Raw genomic sequence first — 15,519 nt, 5'->3', positions numbered from 1 at the left:
AAAGATCACCGAGGCGAACACGACAAGCTTCATTTGGAGAAACATCATCTGCCGCTTCGGGATCCCTGCGTCAATTGTAACCGACAACGGAAAACAATTCGACAATGCGCGCCTCCGAGAAATGTTCGAACAGCTTGGCATTAGCAAGACTTTCTCCTCTCCCCGCCATCCCCAAGCCAACGGTCAGGTCGAGGCGGTGAATAAGACGATCAAGGAGAACCTGAAGAAGAAGCTGGAGGCAAGAAAGGGGGCTTGGGCCGACGAGCTCCCCATGGTCTTATGGGCATACCGCACCACCGCCCGAAACGCGACCGGCGAAACCCATTTCGCTCTCGCGTTCGGCGTCGAGGCTGTGGTACCCGTCGAGATCAAGTTGCCAACCTTGCGCATCGAGGAGTACGACGAAGCCGCCAACGATGACGCGATCAGGCTCGAGCTAGACCTCATAGACGAAAGGAGGGCGGACGCACTTACCCGGCTTGCTGCGCAAAAGAGGAAGGTCGAGAAGTACTACAACTCGAAGATCAAGCTGCGGAAGTTCGCCGACGGGAGTCTCGTTCTTCGAAGGGTGTTCCAAAACACCAAAGTGCAAGGTGCGGGAGTTCTAGGCCCCACCTGGGAAGGCCCGTACCGTGTGCGCCGAGCCATCCACAATGGCACATACGAGCTCGAGAACATGGAAGGACTCGTGTTCACACACCCGTGGAATGCGGAGCACCTCCGGCAATATTATCAATAGATGTTCACTCGTCCTTTTTTACGCTTTGTTGTTCTCATGTAACTTTCGATTTTAGCAAAGTCAGTTTTAAATTTCAAGTTTGGCCAAAGGCCTGGGATGTAATTTTTGAACCATTTCGATAATTTAATAAATTACATTTCACTTCAAAACACTTGATATCTTAGTTTCTAGCCTCCTCTACGAGCACCCAAGAAACTCGGGGGGCTAAGGAGGATAAGGCGAGGGCAACAAGCTCGCTTACTCCACTTTCCACGCGCCAAACGGTAACAAAACACCTATAAATCGGATCCGCGCTCCGGACCTCCGACTTCGTACCCTCCTCGTGCGACGCTCTCGCACGGGTTGAGGCCGTATGCCGAGAGATAGCGAAACGTCGATGAGTTGGATCCGCGCACCGGACCTCCGGCCTCGCGCGTCTTTTGCTGCGACCCTCTCGTGCACCGATGCACCTTGTGCACCAATAGGCGGCAAGTCATCGATGGATCACGTCCGCGCACCGGATTGTCGATCTCGGCAGTCAAAACCCAAAACATGACACGCGTACCAACGAGTACCACGCTCACTGGGAGCTGCAAACCCATCCCGATACGCACGCCGATAGGTAGCGTACTCGCCGGAGGATGAGCGCGACGGCCACCCAGCTCGCACGCGCCGATAGGCAGCGAGTCGCAAATGGATGGCCGGAAATCGCACCCGCCGGATGAAACTGGTCTAGCCTGCGTCCGCGGGAAACTTCGCCGGCAAATACGGCAGTAAGCCGTGCCAACCGGTTACGCTAAGCATAGTAAGCCGGGCTCGTAAGACACGCACTATTCAAATTTCGCAAATCGATTACACTAAGCATAGCAAGTCGAGAAAATAAGACGCACGATGAAAAGAAAGCTTCAATCAAAGCAAAACGATATTGTGTAAACAACCCAACAAGGAAAGTACGAGAGTACGACGCAAACATAACAATGATCCGAAAGAAAGCATAAAGCGAGCGCTAAACAAGTGCGCGAAAAACCAAGGAAAACCCAACTAGTCCGAGCCAAAGTAGACTTGCTCTTCATCTCCTTCGGGGTCAGGGGCGCCAAACCCGCCAACGGCTTCTCCGCCAGGCTGGTGGGTCGTCGACTGAGCAGCCTCGGCGGGGACCTGTGGATGCAAGTCGTCCTCCGGCGGCTCGTCATCGTAAGGAGGGAACATGGCGTTAAAGAAGGAAAATGTAGTCCCGCGGGACGCATTCTCCTTCGCGGTCGCGTCTCGGACTCGCCTCGCCGCTTCGTATCGGGCCGCCTCCAACGTCAAGTCCCAGTCGTCCTCCAAGTCCGTCTTGGATCGCACGGCATCTTCTTTCTCCTCAGCGAGCGTTTGCATCTCCGCCCGCAAGGTGTCCCTCTCCCTCTCCACCTTGACTCGAGCAATCTCGCTCGCCGATAGCCGAGCATGGACGATGCTCAGCTCCGTATCCCGGCTCGAGAGTGCCGCCTGGAGTTTCTTCGTTTCCCCCAGAAAGGTGTCAGCTGCTTGCTCCGCCTTCTCACGAAGCACTTTCTCGGCGACCGATTCTCCGCGAGCTCGTTCCAGCTCCTTCTCCAGCGTCACAAACTCTTGGGCGGTGCGAACCTCCGCTAGGGCGGCAGCGTGCGCAGCCGTCATGCTCGCCTTCTCCTTCTCCATGATCTGCATGCGTCGTAGCATGTCTCGGAGAATGCGATCGCTCCGCTCTTGGCGTGCGAGCATCTGTGGGAACGAGGGAAATGCGTATAGTCACAATAAGCGCGACAACGATACATAACACATGAAAACGAGTCATACCTTTCGGGCGTCGCCGATCCCGTTCTGGAAGTGCTCGAGATCGCTCGTTGTCAGCAGGCCCTTGAAATCCCGCAAGGAGGTCTCAAGGATTCCCCGGGAGCACTGGTCTCTCAACTCTGCCGCCTCCGCTAAGAGCATGGAGTCCAAACTGTCTGACACCGTCGACGTGTGAGCGCGTTTATGACCGGACGGTGACCCGAGAGAAGCCGACGATGATGGCCGCTTGTTGGAAGAGATCGCCTCGTTCCTCGCTCGCGATGGTGACCCCCCGCGACGAGCCTCGGCTGGGGGGCGAGCCGCAATCGTAGCGTCGTCAGCGGGCATCGCTCTCGGCATTTGCGCGCGCGGTCGATGACGTCGAGCCATGGTACCTGCAAAGGAGAGGAGAGCGTTTGTCAGTTAAAACATGACGACAAGCACAAATAATGGGAAACAACAATAACACGAAAGTATATGCGTGGCCAGTACCCCCCGCGTCGGGGGAAGGAGCTGACGACCCCCCCGCCTCGAACTCGGGATCCTCCGGGACCCCCGCGTCGAGGTCGGGGCACAAAGGAGCATCGTCACTAGGCACGAACCACCCCGTCCTCGCCATTAGGTCTGGGGACTCGAAGAGCGTTCCTTGCCGCCTCGATTCTGGAACCGCTCTGATCACCGCGTCGAGCTCGGATCCTTCGATGTCACCCATGGGTGGAAAGTCGGCCACAGGACCGAAGACGAGGGGCGCGACCCCGAAAGACGATTCGGACACCCATACCCAAGGGTATCTATGCTTCGAGTTCACCTTGGTGAGAATGGCGAGGCGCTTGCGGTGCGACGCCAGGTAGAAGCCAGGCTTCCCGGGCACCCCTCGCACCATCATGAGGTTCTGAATATCGTCGGCAGTGATGGCCCTCTTCTTCGCCCGAAAAAACATCATGTGGCACGCCGCGACCACCCGATAGAAGGACGGGGACATCTGCGAAGCGTGCACCCTTAAGCGAACCAACAATTCTTGGATGACCGGCTGAAAGGGAAGTCTTAGTCCTCCGCGGAGACTCGCCTCGTGGACCGCTGCGTACCCCTTGCGCGGGCGAGTAGGAAGGTCGTCGGGTAATGGCCTCAGGATCGACACGCACTCTGGGATACTGTAACGCCTTCTTAGACTCGTGAAGTTGATGATCGAGAGCGAGCTCGGGACGTCGATGCCCGAGCAATCGAGCTCGCCCCGTATGGCCGACTCTCCAACCGGGAAGGCCGAGGCTCGCGTTTCTTCCCGCACGGTCGAGGAAAGCGACGCGGCAGGTGCGTCGTGGTGGTTGGGCGAGTCACTCGAACGATCGGCTTCGCGGCCCGCGCTTGTACAAGGTGGGGCCTCGTCATGGCCGCCCTCACAAGCCGGCTGGCTCCCCTCGGCCCCGGCGTGCTCGCTCGAAGGCGCACCCGATCGTCACCCGGTCGGTCCATCGTCGTCGGGCCGGCCCGGCTCCCGGCTGGCCGTGTTCCCCCCGGCGTACGCGTGCAGCCCGAGGACCCAGCCCGTCTCTTGGCTGGGTGGCTCCTCCATGCGCGGGCCCGGCGCGAGCGGCCCGACGCTCCCGACGCATGCACCTGGCCCGTCGGCCCGGCCCGATTCCTGGCTGGCCAAGCCTTCGGCCCGTGGGCCCTGCCCGGGCGCCCCAGCGCTCGCCCCGTGTGCACCCGGCCCGGCAGACCGGCCCAGGCCCCGGCTGGTCGGGTCTCCCTCGCGCGCGCATGGCCCACCGGCCCAGTCCGGCCCCTGCCCGGCCGGGTCCTCTTCCCGCGCGCCTGACCTGCCGGCCCGGCCCAATTCCCAGCCGGCTGGGTCTTCACCACACAAGCCCGGCCCATTCGGGCCTAGGGTTTCCCCAGGGGCCAGGCGAGCCGCCACCTCCTGCCCGGCGTTGCCAGGCCGGGCCGCCTCCTGCCCAGCGCTGGCGCCTCCACGGGCGGCGTCCCCCGGCGCAGGCGATTCCCCGGCAGCGCCCTCCCTCGCCGGCGCAGCTGGGCTCGGGGGGCTCTCCTCCTGGGCGTGGTCTCCAGGGCACCCGGCGACCTCCCCCACGTCGGGACCGGCACAGAAGGCGCCGACGCCGGCCGACGCGCCCCCCCCGGTGCTGGTTTCGCCGTGCGCGGCTTCCCCGGGGCCGGTCGCTGCGCCCGAGCGGCTCCCCCCGCCAACGCGACAGGCGGGCGTCCCGACGGCCTCGCCCGGCCAGGTGAGGGCTCCCTCGAGGTCGGGGTCGGCCCAGGCCGTGCCTCCCGTGGCCGAGGCGCCATTCCCGCGGCCGACATCCTCTGGCGCGCCCTTTCCAGCGTCGGCCGCTCCAGGCGCGGCTGCCTCCGGCGCGCGCACGCCACCCAGACCGCCGGTGAGCGCCAAGGCGCTGCCCCCCGACCCGAGCGGGTCTTCCTCGACGTCTCCTGGGCCGCCGGTGCCGCCTTGAGCCCGGCCGCCTCCTCTGGCGCGCACATCGTCTCCGGCGTCCACCTGCCGGCGCTGGCCGTCTCCGGCCCGAGCGCCCCCTCCATCACCGGTCAACCACGCTTCGACCAAGGCAAGGTCTTCCCCGGCCATCGTGACGACGCTGCTCGTGCTCGATGAGTGAGGCGCGTTAGCAACGCTCGGGAGAGATGAAAATTGAGTCCAAAAAGTTTCCAAATCCACGTGTTGATCCCCGAACAAATGAAACAAATCGTCTTCAATGGTCCCACACCCCGATAGGCGGTCGATGGGGTCCATGGGCGCGAATAACGAGACGAGAATGACCGACAAAAAATAAAATAATAATATTAAAGGGCGCCGGGACATACCTCTTGGCGATGGGCTATTCCGGTGGGCCAACGACGACGGAGGCTTCGAGTTTATCACACGAGTTACACTCGATAATAAACTCGGGGGGCTAATGTTACCGGTCCGTCCCGGCCCGGTACGGCAACGACATCATTTGACGGCTTCCCCGAGCCGTTCCCGGCGCACGGCCACCTCAAGGCCGGCCATGGCCGAGTCAGAGCCGGCCATGGCCCCACGGCCGAGTCAGAGCCGGCCATGGCCGGGTCAGAGCCGGCCATGGCCTCCACGGCCGAGTCAGAGCCGGCCATGGCCGGGTCAGAGCCGGCCATGGCCCCACGGCCGAGTCAGAGCCGGCCATGGCCGGGTCAGAGCCGGCCATGGCCTCCACGGCCGAGTCAGAGCCGGCCATGGCCGGGTCAGAGCCATCCATGGCCGGGTCAGAGGCGTCTCTCGGCCAAGGGGCTGTCCACGACGCTCCTTGGTCGCCTATAAATACCGAGGTACCTCCCTTGGTCCAGGTAATCCGAATTTGAGTACTGAAACGCTGTCGAACTCGTACCTCGCTCGTTTCTCTCAAGTCTCGACCTCTAAACACTAAACCCTCTACAAACCACCTCAATCCTACTAATGTTGAGCGTCGGAGAGGTAAACAGAGGCAACTCCTCTGTTTCCCCTTTGTAGTTCACACCTTTCTGTTCACGTTTCAGGTGCTTGGACGAGATAGAGATCATCTACAGCTAAGGGACGGCTTGGGATACCAAGCCCGACACGCTCGAGTCGAGACGAAACCACTTGGTCCGGCCTTGGGTCTAACCGTCTGCGACTCCTAAATCGTTGTCCGAAAAACTGCGACAACATTTATCATAAAGCTTCAAACAAACAAGGAAGAATGAATGAAAGTTTCAACTCTTTATTAATTATTCAGCAGTTACAAGCAAGAGTCTTCGTGAGACTTTAATACATCAAATGCATATAAGTATCAACAATTACTCTTCTTCTGGACACCAATGCCAACATTTACAACCCTAAAAGTTTGATTGATGAATGCTTCAAGACAATTGAGGGTGAAACGCTTGGCGTTATAGTAGTCAATACATCTGGAAGTCAGTCTAGGGTTTCCTTACCTATAACGTGCAGAAAGAACCAATGAAGAAAGTCTTTCACGAATCATTCAGGCAAAATAGAAAGAAATACAATTCTACCTGATTAGAATCTAGGAGCTAAAGTGGATGCAAGTGATCAAGGAGCTCAAATGGATGCAAGTGGACCTGAGATGACTAGAAGAAAACTTTCAAGTGGTCCATTAAGTTTGCCTAGTGGGCCTCTCACAAGGTTTAAGGCCAAACAATTCAAAGAGGTTCTAAATGGGCTGATTCAACAAGTTAGCTCATTTGGGCCTAAAGTTGAGGCAAATCTAAAGCAAGAGAGCCTAATTACAGTGATTAAGGTTCTATAAGACTAATCAGAATGCCTAGGTCGTTTTTAGGCATTGGATCCACATTTTTAACAATAAATAAGGTTGTTCACTCTTTTTGGAGTTACTTTTGTAACCACTTAGAATAGTTGGACAAATTTGGGTTGTTTATATCCATTTAGGATGTTGATTTGTGTGTTTTTATTTCAAAAACTTTCAGTTTCAAAGTTTTAAGGGCTAAGAGTTATTTGCATTTAGATTTCAGCTTTTATACTAGTGTCTTAAATGTTGTTTTAGAGCTGTTGGAGTCAAACGTATTTGGCTGATTGTAAAGCCTCTCCAAGGCTATAAATAAGTGTTTAGGAGAATCTAATCAGACACAATCCCCTTTGAATGAAATATATGTGAGTATGTGTCTTTCATGTTCTTGAAAAGACTTTTTGAACTTATCAAGTTTTCTTGTGCGTTCAGCAACTTGACTTATCTCTCTAGATATTGGGTCAAGTCTCAACATTCTTGTCCTTTGCAGATCTTGGGGTCTTTTTTCAATCATTGTTATTGGGTCTTATCACATTTGTTGGTAATGATCATATCATTTTGTATCAGAGCTTGGGTTCTAAGGAAAAGTTTGTCTATCCTTGATTTTAATTTCGTTTGTTTCATTTAAAGTAAAAAAAAAACACAAAAAAACAAAAAAGTAGGTTTTCTTCCATTTTCTTCTCGTACCACTTTAAGTTTTCTTTGTTTGTGTATTCTTATCATTATATTAAAAAAAGGCAAAAAAGAAAAACAAAAAAGAAAAGCCAAATGAAGAAAGATCTATCTTTGTATTATTTTTGTTTATGGTTTGATTCAAGAATTGGTAATTGACCATTTTAGTATACGTAGTTTGGGTTGTTTATCTCATATCTTATCATTTGCTTTTGAGTCTCGTGTTTGTTGAGTTGTTTCAAATTGAATTGCTACTCGAAACACTTGTTGTTTACTTAGTCTGATTAAGAACAAAAGAAAACAATAGAGTGGAAAAAGGCAAGAGTGTGAGATTATTTGAGGGTAAAAGCTATTTTATTCTAAACACGAGTGTTGAGTGGATACATTATTAAGAGAAACACGTGAGCGAGTGTTTGTGAGGTCCTCTAACGGTTACGTTTTTTTTAATAAAAAAATATATATTTAAATGTCAGGAGACGAATCTGATCACGAGAGATACGTACAACTACCACTTAATCGAAATATTCAAATGGAGGCATTTGTGGCGTTGATGACAGAGAAGTTTGAGAAACTAAACGCGGGGATTGATGGAATCGAAGGGATGGCAGAAAATCATGCACCAAATGTTCCCAATAGACCAGCACAGAGAGCTGAAGACGAGGGTGATCTATCGGAAGTTGTTGAAGACGATGCTGGTGAAGATGGTGTAGAAGAGCGTCAACACAACCAGGGCAGGTTTGGGCGTGGTAATGGGAATAGAGAAGCTAGGATGGCAATGTTGGAATTGATATAGGGTTAAGAAAAGATTTGACGCTTCGAGCAAGCGACGGAATTTAAAAATTTTCTTTAAAACAAGTAAAACGTTTTTACTAACTTAGACAAATAGCAAGTACAACTTTATAATTAAAACTATCTAAAAGCAATAACATGTTTACTAACCTTTGAGAAGCTTGAACGTTTAGAAGCCTTAGGAAGGTTGAAACGTTCGTCTCCCATCGCAGCACATCTCTCTTCTTTCTTCGGGAACTCGAGCAACCACGAAGGTTTCTATCACAACAATCACTCGAGAAAGAAAGGAATTAGTGTGTGGGCACTTTTAAACACGAAGACTCAAGAACAAGTCTCAAAGTCGAAGAGCTAAAACACTAGGTCAAATGTGGACCTAGGTGCCAAAACAAAAACGAAAGAAAACTAGAGAGAGAGAGAGGAGTTGGGCAGCCAAGCTAGAGAGAGAAGCTTTCAATCTCTAAAACTTTGGAATGTATTAACAATGAGAATGAGGCATCTATTTATAGGGGAGAGATTACCTTCAATAAGGTAGTTTCCTCTTGTATAGAATATCACATATTCATGAGAAAAAATTGCCTTTTTTTTCCCTTATAGTCACTCGGCCATAATGCCTTCTAGAAGGCTTGGATTCGTTTCGCCATAATGAAAAATCTCGAAATAAATAAAAGATTTATCGAGTTCGTCTCGAATAATAAATTATTTTCATTACCTTAAAATAATTCAAATTAACTCGATAAACTTCAACGTCCATAATTCATTCAAGAACTTACTTGCGACACACGAAAGCTCATTTATTAAACGTAAATTCACAAACGGCGAGATTCAAAAGTTATCCTTTACAATAAAAAAAATCTCTTATTGGCTCACCTCCCATATCCTCCTTTTTAAACCGACCCCAAACTCAAGTTTTCAATTCCAAATAGCCCCAAAATCATGACAATTACGTCCTTGTCACAAAATTATGTGACTAAAACCGTACTCGCTCGCACTTTTAATTAATTGATTCAAACTGAAGTTTTTTTGTTCATTCTCGATTAATTTAAATGTATTATAAGATTTCTCGAAAATAATTCTCGTCCTTGAGAATTAATTTTCTTGAATTAAATTCCGAAATATTTCCTCGGAAAATAATTTATTATTCGAGACGAACTCGATAAATCCTTTATTTATTCCGAGCTTTTTCATTACCTTAAAATAATTTAAATTAACTCGATAAACTTCAACGTCCATAATTCATTCAAGAACTTACTTGCGACACACGAAAACTCATTTACTAAAAGTAAATTCACAAACGGCGAGATTCAAAAGTTATCCTTTACAGAACGACTTCCAAATACATAAGGAATTTTCTAAGCTATACAACCTCTTTGGATGATTCACAAGTAGCCACATATTCTACTTCCATTGTGGAGTCAGCAATACAAGATTGTTTAATACTCCTCCACACAACAGCTCCATCATTAAGGATGAACACAAATCCTTAAGTGGATTTCCTGGAATCCTTATCCGCTTGAAAATCGGAGTCGATATATCCCATCATATTTAGGTACCTGAATATGTAAGCATCAAGTTCCTAGTTCTCCGAAGATACTTAAGAACATGCTTAACAGCGATCCAGTGCTCGGGTCCAGGGTGGGATTGAAAATGGCTAACTATGCCAACTGCGAGGCAGATATCTGTTGTCAATGGTGCCCACAAGAAGAGTAGTAGTCTATTTATGTACATTTGATGTCATATAGTCTTACGAAGACTCTTGCTTGAAATTGCTTATTCATTAATAATAAAGTTGAAACGTTCATTCAATCTTCCTTGTCTGAAGCTTTATGATAAAACCATAGTCTTTTAGTCCATAAACAAACTTAACAACTTACGAAGAGACAAATGTAGATTTGCATGAACAAACTCTTCGTAGTTTGCTTAAAACGATATATTCGCAATCTTAGGGTCAAAGGATTATTGACCTCAGTATGATTGTTAGAAGAATCTATGATGTCTGGGTATGAGGCATTGAGAGTTGGGAACTCTATAGTTCTTCTAGGTATCTTCCGAAGGTACTGAATTGACCAGTGCACTTCTAGAGACAATATAAGAACAAACCATTTAACCTCTTATGTCTCGAAGTCACTATGTATGAATTGCATCATGCTTACCTTAATCCTGAAATGAGACATGGCATTTCACACCTTAGTATTCTCATTTGAGAAAGTCAAAGTTCGGACTCACTATGTGATTCCGAACAAGGCCTATTGGTGAAGTACTAAGTTGTGAGTCTGTCATGAGTAACTTTGTGAAGTTCTCATAGATATGGAATTCATGTACAAGATTGCTGAAATGCAATGTATGTCACCTCATGCTTTGTTCCTTGGAGTGTGAATAAATGAACTGGCCAGTGTCCAAATTGAGTCCTGACTCTTTTGGATGAAACAATGTGACTTGTTAGCTCCTCGTCAATACATTGTTTCTAACTTATTCACAAGCGACAAAGGAGTTGAGGAAATAACAGCTAGAAGGGTAAAATGGTAATTTAGTAAATCCCGACTAGCTGATGACATTCATGAAGGGTAAACATAGATAATATTCAGTGGATCCGCTCTTTATAATTAGGTGAATTCTTGAGTAGAAAATAAATTCATTTGAACCGAGAGATTTTCATTGTCAGCTCTTTAGTGGAGTCAGTTGGCATTAAGCTAAACTTGGAAAAGGTTTGTGAACTTTTGAGTCCAAGTGTTTAGCTCAAGCTTTGTTCATTTGGGTCCATGAGGTCACTGTCACGAATCACATCGATAGGAATAGTTAAACTGGAAGCTAAGTCAAAACAAGAACGAAAATAGTTAAAAGGGTATTTTTGTCTTTTGAGACATATGATGAAATGAATGTCAATAAATTTTTTGACAAGTTCATTTGATGACTTAATGTCACTCGGCCATAACTTGATTATTGGGCCTTGTGAATTAATTTCATTTCATAAGAATTTTATTGAAAATTCTTAATGGGCCTTTTTCATGTTGTCATGAACAAATGGAAAAGCTTCTAGAAGCCTTTTCTAGAAGGCCTTGGGCGCCCAACCCTAAGAAAGAAAGGGAGATTATTTTGTGCATAAATGTATCAAGATACTTGCCAAAAGAAAAAGAGGAAACAAATTTCCTCTATGAGGAATCAAGTATTTCGGCCAAGACAAGTCTAAGGGGAAGCAAGAATAAAAGAGGAAACAAATCCAAGGTGTCATGAAGGCACATGTTGGCCGAGTGACTTGGATAGAAATGGGAAATAAAGGGTTGCTCAAGATAGCTTGGAAAATAAGAGGAAACTACTTCTTTCCAAGGCCAACCCTTCTCCTATAAATAGGACTCTCATTCCCCTCATTTTATTCATTCCACATAAGTTAGAGATTGAGAGCTTCTCTCTCTAGACCTTGTGGTGGCCGAACTCCTCTCTCTCTCTCTCTAGTTTATTTTCGATTTTTTCTTGTCTTGGCACCTAGGTCCTCACTCGACCTAGTCTTTAGCTCTGCGACTTTGAGACTCGTTCTTAAGTCGTAGCGTTTAAAAGTGCCCACTCACTGATTCCTTCTTTTCGAGTGATTTAGTGATAGAAACTTTCGTGGTTGCTCGAGGTGCCGAGGAAAGAAAGAGAGACGTGCTGCGAGGGGAGACGAGCGTTGCAAACTTTCCACAAGCTTCTTCAAAGTTCAAGCTTCAAGAAAGGTTAGTAAACTTCTAGCTCATATTGGTTTTTAATTACATGTACTTGCACTTGTCTAGGTTAGTAAAAACTGTTTTACTTGTAAAAGAAAATTTTTAAAATTCCGCCGCTTACCGAAGCGTTAATTTTTTTCTTAAACCCTAGATCGATTCCAACATGCTAGACATGTCTTCGTCTTCTTCTTCGTTACCGTTTCTCGCATTCATATGAACCACTAATGATAACTCAGGATTTGCAAAACATAGCATAGCATACATGAGACTTCCAACGGCCGAGGCGTAAGGAATTTTTCTCATGTCCTCAATCTCTTGTGCAGTCTTGGGAGACTGATCCTCGGAGAGTGAGACTCCATGCCTAAAGGGTGTTTGGCCCTTCTTGGAGTCTTGCATCGAGAAGCGATCCATCACCTTATCAATATAAGATGCTTGAGAGATCGAAAAAGTCCAGTTTTTCCGATCTCGAAAGATTTGGATCCCCAGAATGTACGCGACTTCTCCTAGATCCTTCATATCAAATTGCTTTGCTATCCAGATGTTAACCTTAGATAATTTACCCACGTCATTACCTATGAGTAATATATCATCGACATACAGTACCAGAAACACAACTTTGCCTTCATGTATTAACTTGTAAACACACGGCTCATCTATCGACTGCTCAAAGCCGAAGCTCTTCACAATTTCATCGAATCTAATATTCCATGACCTAGATGCTTGATTTAATCCATAAATGGAATTAAGCAACTCACAAACCTTGGTCTCTTGACCTTCTTCCACAAAACCGTCTAGTTGAGCCATATAAATGCGCTCGTCAAGATTTCCATTCAGTAAGGCAGTCTTGACATCCATTTGTCAGATCTCATAGTTGAGAGCTGCAGCTATGGATAGAAGTATGTGGATGGATTTAAGCATTGCGACTGGCGAAAAGGTTTCTTCATAGTCAATCCCTTCCTTTTTGGGTGTAACCCTTAGCCACTAGTCGTGCTTTGAAAGTCTAGACGTTCCCATCCGGACCCCTTTTCTTCTTGTATATCCACTTACACCCTACGGGTTTAATCCCTTCGGAAAGGTCTATAAGTTTCCAGACTTTGTTGATGTACATCGAGTGCATTTCAACTTTCATGTCGTCAAGCAAAAGGTTTGATTCAGAACCAACCATCGCTTGGCTATAGGAAACAGGGTCATCCGTGTCAGAGACGGCTATGAAAGTATCTCCGTACGACATGTACCTTTCAGGCTTTTCAGTAGCCCTCCCACTACGTCGAAGTACTACTTGGCGAGATTCAGATGAGTTTAGTTGTGTTTCAGTTGGGGTAAGAATAGTTCTTACAGATGAGGTAGAAGCTTCCTCACCCAACTTTTCTTCAAGCACAATTTTGCTTCTAGGTTTTACATCTTTCATAAAGTCCTCCTCAAGGAAACGATCGTTCGTGCTAACGAAAGTCTTGTCGTCCTCGAGACTATAGAATGTGAAACCTTTAGTTTCCTTTGGATATCCCACAAACATGCACAATTCTGACCTACTATCCAACTTGCTAGTCTTTTGCCTTAGCACATGTGCAGGGCAACCCCATATTCGGATGTGGCCTAGATTTACGTTACGGCCAATCCATTGTTTATATTGAGTACGAGGAACTGTTTTAGAAGGAACTTGGTTCAGAATATAAGCGGCTGTTTCGAGGGTGTATCCCCAAAAGGAAAAAGGGAGTGATAAGTAACTCATCATTGATCTAACCATCTCCATTAGAGTTCGGTTCCTTCTCTCTGACACTCCGTTTTGTTGAGGTGTACCAGGTGCTGTAAGCTGAGAAGCGATACCTTATTCTTTAAGAAAGTCATCGAACTCTACAGACATGTGTGTGTAACTAACCACTTAGTCCAAAAGATCGACTTTGAAAAACAATCCACAGAGGGGAGGTCTTGTCTCATTGTCTCACTCTCGGAATAATTCTCATTGAGCAATGATCAGAGCAAAGCGCCGTTGAGTACTCTCATTTAAGAGAGGGCCACGAGGGTGACTCTTAGTCTTGCGACAATTACACTTTTCATTAGTGTTGGGGATGGTGGGTTGTAAACAACAAGTATAACCCTCCCACTTAATTTTTAGAAAAGGCGCATCGTCTCTAATACATTTCAGAAACATGCTTTCCTAGTGCTTAGAGAGATAGAGTGGACTTCTAGAAAGGAATTCTAGATCTTCATGTTCAAGGAAGAGCAGTGCTAGTGCATAAAGGCACAAGGTACATACTCGGACATTTTCCTATATTCTATTCGGGAAAGTGCATGAGGGAAGTGTGAAATTCTACTCACTCGAACACTTGAAAGTTTGAGATTACACATCTTTATTTTTTCAGCTCGTCTACGAGGAGACCTCCTACTCAAATTTTCAAGAGCATATAGATTTTGAACATATGTGATATAGATATAGTTTTGAAAACATTTTGAAAACTTATTTGATTCGGATGACAAAATATTTTCAAGTTTGAAAACGAACACGGTTTTTCAAAATTCAAACTAGTTTTGTAAAAAGTTAATTTCAATTAAATTTTCGAAAATCAAAACATTTTAACCTTTCACATTATGTTTATTACCTTATAAAAAATAATTTTTCTCAAGGAAATTTTCTCATTAGAGTTCTATAAGTCATGGAGTGGGGTCCGAAATCCGGAATTAAAAAATTCTAAAAACTGGACTTTCGGAACAGTCGCGCACCTCGGAGTCACCATAACTGGCTGCTTTGACGTCCTTTTAACCTAAAACAATTTTATTAGAAAGAGGACAAACAGACCTTTAATTTGATTCAAGAATCATTAAATTTCGAATTCTGAGCAAAGAGTTATGCCACTTTTACTGTGGGTTTTTCTCGAGCTCGAAGAAAACTGGAAATAATTAAAGTTCGGACTTGAGTGCAAAAGAATCGAGTGTAACAGAACGTTTTAGAGAGTTCTTAAAGCTTTTATATATTCTTTATTCACATGGTAATAACATGGTATAAAAGTAAATAACATTAAACGTAAAACAAAATGAGTAAATAAATGAAACTAGCAAGACAATATAACTAGTCACAAAATTACCCGAAATTTCTCAAACTTTAAAAACACGTTTTTCATTATCAAAAATTAAAAACTTTTAGAACTGATTCTAATGTGTTTTAAGAAAATCCCAAAGTCATAGAAAATCAACATGATTTTTAATTTAAAAGACAAGAGCCATAAATATTTTTTTAAAAAAAATCTAAGGTAACAATCCTAACTTGTCAAAAAATGAGTAATCTTTCGAAAACGATTTTCAAGCTCATAATTTTAATAACATGTACATGCTTAACTTTGACCATTGTTCTGATACCAATTTTTGGAATTGATCTAGGGTTAAGACAATATTTAACGCTTCGAGCAAGCGGCAGAAAATAAAAATTTTCTTTTAAACAAGTAAAACGATTTCACTAACCTAGACAAAGAGCAAGCACATGTTATAATTAAAACTATCTAAAAGTGTTTACACGTTTACTAACCATTATGAAGCTTGATGGTTGAGAAGCTTGTGGAGGTTGAATCGCTCGTCTCCCGACGCA

The sequence above is a fragment of the Urtica dioica genome, chromosome 5, assembly GCF_054948205.1.
Source record: "Urtica dioica subsp. dioica isolate 48M chromosome 5, U.dioica_male_clone48M_v1_H2, whole genome shotgun sequence".
NCBI lineage: Eukaryota > Viridiplantae > Streptophyta > Magnoliopsida > Rosales > Urticaceae > Urtica > Urtica dioica.
The sequence above is the reverse complement of the archived record's forward strand: the minus strand, read 5'-3'. Positions refer to the sequence as shown.